General features: G+C 51.9%; 1 protein-coding gene across 1 annotated transcript in view; it reads right to left on the bottom strand.

Annotated features, from left to right (window-relative positions):
* Positions 1-4,246, bottom strand: part of Man2a2 (mannosidase, alpha, class 2A, member 2) — a 28,880-nt gene that overhangs the window by 21,684 nt on the left and 2,950 nt on the right. Inside the window, exon 2 of the mRNA XM_005381511.2 lies at positions 2,723-2,866. The gene's annotated coding sequence lies outside the window, so the exon portion shown is untranslated. The remainder of the gene's footprint in view (positions 1-2,722; positions 2,867-4,246) is intronic.

Genomic DNA, 4,246 nt, shown 5'->3' with positions numbered 1-4,246 from the left:
GACCCGGAGCCGGCGGCGGCCGCACTGCGCATGCGGAGCCCGGCCGGCCTGGGCGCTCTGCGGAGCCCCGCGCGCATCCGCGCGCAACTTTATTTCTTCCCGTGTTCCTAGAGTGAGTGCATTGTCGGAGAGGAGCATAAACGCTCCTGCACCCGTCACCGGCGCAACGGCTGGTGGGGTGCGCGCTCCTCGGCTGCCCCCTCGGCTGCAGGCGGCCTGGGTTTCCTGCCCTTGGCTCTTCCGGCAGAGGGTCTCCTGTCGGTGCTGGGCTGTCACACGCCATCGCGAGTGTCTCTTTCCTGCCACCAAACTGTCAATGATAACTGACAGTTGACAATTTTAAAGCAACATAAACCGTACTGCAATAGACAACTCCAGAAAGTCCACGTGTGTGTGTGTGTGTGTGTGTGTGTGTGTGTGTGTGTGTGTGTCTGACCGCAGACTGAACACCGGGCCATGGCACTGAGCTACATCAGTCTTAATTTTTTTTTTTTTTTTTTTTTTTCCTGAGACAAGGTCTTGCTGTGTAGTTCAGGCTGGCCTTGAGTTCACTATGTAGCCGAGGCTGGCTTCTTATTTTTCGAGACAGGATCTTGCTTAATTGCTAAGTTTCCCGGGGTTGGACTTGAACTTGCAATCTTCCAGCCTCAGCTTCCCAGAGTACTGGCATTACAGGCTGCGCCCCCACGCCCAACTTTTCTTCTCCTTGAAGCATCTGATAGGAGCTGTGCCCGCCTCTTGTTGAAACCTAACCGCCAGCCGGGCCTTTGGGGGCGATTAGAGCGTCATGGGGGAGCCTTCGGCAATGGCATTAATGCTCCTATAAAAGGACCGGGAAGGCGCCCTTGTCCTTTCCACCTTGTGAGAGCACAGCTAGAAGGTGCCATCTACCAGCCGGACACAGAATCTGCTCGTGCCTGGATCCTGGACTTCTCAGCCTCCAGAACTGTGGAAATAAATTTCTATTGCTTATAAACTACTCCATTATCTTTGGAAAAATCCACAGCAGTGAGGTTTCCTGGGAAAAATATAGGCCCTGATATGACAGGTGGAGGACTTGGCTTTCTGTTGTTTCCTAGGATTGTGCCAGGGATTTATACTGTCAAAACCCAACTGTTAATACTGCTTAAACAGTTTTCAGTTGATTAACCAGGTACAAAGTACCATCTCATTCTTTAACTCCCATTTCTTTTAGCACCAGTGGTAACATTTTTCCAGGTTTGTATTCTAAAAGGAATGCTGGATACTTTGTATTTTGCCCTGTGTTCTGTGAGATTTTTTTTTTCCAGGGGGATTTCTTCATTTTGAAGAGAATCTTAATTTTCAAGAGCTCTTGTTTGTTCTCTAACCTTTTTTTTTTTTTTTAAATAAATGTATAATTTACAATACATAGCACAATCCTTTTGGGTGTACACATGCCTATAGCAGCTTCATTCATCACAACCTAAAACTGAAAACTCAAGCATCCAGGTAAACAGATAAACTAGTTATGGCACATTATGGTGCCATAACTAGTTTATTTCACCATAACTAGTTGTGGTGAAATACTACTCAGCAATGAAAAGGAACAAAGCACAAGAACCTACAGGGATGTGGTAAATATTGAAACATGCTGAGTGTGACCAAGCCAGACGCATAAGAGTACATATTCTTGCATGAGTCTAATCTGAAAATCTAGAAGAAACAATATATAGTGATTAAAAAGCAGTTACAGGGCAGAGGTGAGAATGCATATTGACTGTCAGGAGGCATTTTGAGGGGAGTTCTAAACCTTCTCTGGTGTCATAGTTACATAAGTGTGTTCCCAGTTAGGCGACAGAAAGCTGGAGTGGATCCAGGCTGCTTAGTGCTTACACAGACTGCAAAAGCAAGACTGGCATGGCAGCAGGTTCTTTATTTTTATTTTTTTGTTTTTGTTTTTGTCTTTTTGAGACAGGGTCTTGATATGCAGCTCAGGCTGGCCTTGAGCTCACTTTGTAGCCCAGGCTGGTCTCAAACTCAAAATGATCCTCCTGCCTCAGCCTCCCGAGTGCTGGGATAACAGGCGTGTGCCACCACGCCCAGCCCGGCAGCAGATTCTAAGGACCCTATATCCACTGAGTGGGTGGGAGAAAGTGGAGGAGGAGAGGTGGTAGGTCTCTGACAAGAAGGCGCCTCTGAGCTACGGTCAGGCAGGTTTGTGGGCTGTGGCTGCATCCGGGTGAGGTGGGAGGGACTCAAAATGGCCAAGCACAGTTTCCCACAAGGTGAGAGACTCCTGCCTGGGCTGCTGGCCTCCCCTTGCTCTGGGAGGGGTCCTGCCGTGTCACAGGAGGACTCGCAGGGCATCCTGCGGAGGCTGGAATCATGCGGTGGTCCAGCCTCACCTACAGGGAGCTGCAAGGTCGGCCCTCAGGGGGCCCTGCAAGCTCCTCAGAGGGCTGCGCCCCAGCTTGTCCTGTAGCGCCACCTCTACCACCCTACCTTCGTCTGCCCCCGCCAAGAACTGTTTTCAGTTATTTCCAGGAACTTAGGCCTCTTTATCAGACAGCTAATGAATTGTACAGAGGGGAGTGCAGACCAAAGCCCTTCTATCTCTCGGAAGCGACACCTCATGATAGTGACTGCAACTCAGGGCAGCCATGAGCAAGCCCACTTCAAAGGCGCTCCGCAGCCAGGCCCCACCTGGAGCCAGGCCTGCGGAGCCCCAGGCATCCCTGGCATCCGCCTTACTGCACACTACCTTTGCTGCAAGTTGAGAGACTGCTCCACCTTTCCTGATTCATTAAGCCAGGTGCAGAAGAGCTGTTGGCAACCGCCTAGGTCCCCGGCTGGCCAGCAGAAGCCCAGCGCAGTGTGACAGTCCATTGCTTACTCTGGTTTGTGTCTGCAGGGCAGGAAAAGAAGCGCCAGGTTAGACTCTCCAACCTCCGGCCCGCCTTTGCCAGTATAGGTTCGGGGACCTTATTTCCTTGAGGTAGGCATGAGGAGGGAGAGGAAGAGGAAGGACTCCTTTGACAGTCCTTTCCATGACTTGATGCTGCCACCTGTCGATACAGGGTACGACATGCCCAGTGAAAGTCCCAAGCAGTTTCCACTGCGGAGCACTCTTGGTTACTAAGGCAGGCAGGACCCTATCTGATTGGATGTGCCTGGGGGATCCAATATGCACCGAAGGCCATGTGGGGCCCCGAGAAGCTCAGCCCCCATCTGCCTTTCCTCTGGGAATTACTGTCCCGCACCTGGAAAAATGGCAATCAACATCCAGAGTACTCTCAGAAGGAGAGTGGGAGGCCCAGCCAGACTACCACCAGGATCAGTGCCAGACAGACCACGTGCCCTGGAGTTCTCTTTGCTCCTCAGCTGTGTGGCCGGGACCCAGGCACATGGGCCAGGCTTCTTTGGCCCAGTGCAGTAGGATCGCTGGGCCTGGGTCTGGGCACGGCCCTGGCTAGACCACCATGTCCTGCGTGACTGTAAGCGTGGCTTTGTAGCACTGACCAGGTGGGTGATTCCACTGACGTTCATGGTCAAAGTGTGTCATCCCCATTTTCCAGGGGCTTCCCCTTGGACACGGGCGCCCCTCGATCTGGTGCCTAATGCTCCTCCAGCAGGACTGGGGACTTGATGATCCAGTCGGACTGCTGCCAGGCACCAGGCTGCCAGCCCCCTGGCTGTGGCTCATGAGGCAGTGAAAATGTAGCAAGGTCCATGATGACAGGGGTCATCCACGCCAAGCACCATGGCCACACCTCTGCCCCCGGGGGGAGACCCCTGTCCCGTGCAACATTTGAATCTGTCCTCCCTGTGGTCATATAGTACAGCTGTCCAGCTTTCACTATTGTTCATTAGCTCAGGCCCACATTCTCAAGGGCCTCAGCGTACCAAGGACCTCAGCAAACCCAAAGTCTGGCACAGACACTGTCTCTGAGTTAGCCAGATCCAGTTTATTCCTCTCTTGGAATTTCCCTTGGGATAAATGCTGGATGGGCCAAGCTCACATCCTTGGTGTTCCCCCCACTGCAGCCCCATCCCACAATGAAGATATCGGGGTACAAACACATTCTAGTCTTTCAGTGATCACCAGCTCCCAATAATAAGGCAGAAACTGAGCCAGGCACGTGGGCACATGTTTGTAATCCTGGCCCTTCAGAGGTTTAGGTAAGCGGATCTCAAATTTAAGGCCATCCTGGGCTACATAGAGAGTTTCAGGCCAGCCTCAGACTATAGAGTGAGATCCTTCTTCTTCCTCTTCTTCCTCTTCTTC

This window comes from Chinchilla lanigera, unplaced genomic scaffold, assembly GCF_000276665.1.
Source record: "Chinchilla lanigera isolate Chin_1 unplaced genomic scaffold, ChiLan1.0 scaffold00015, whole genome shotgun sequence".
NCBI classification, from domain to species: domain Eukaryota; kingdom Metazoa; phylum Chordata; class Mammalia; order Rodentia; family Chinchillidae; genus Chinchilla; species Chinchilla lanigera.
Note: the sequence above shows the minus strand (reverse complement) of the source record. Positions and strands in the feature narration are given on the sequence as shown.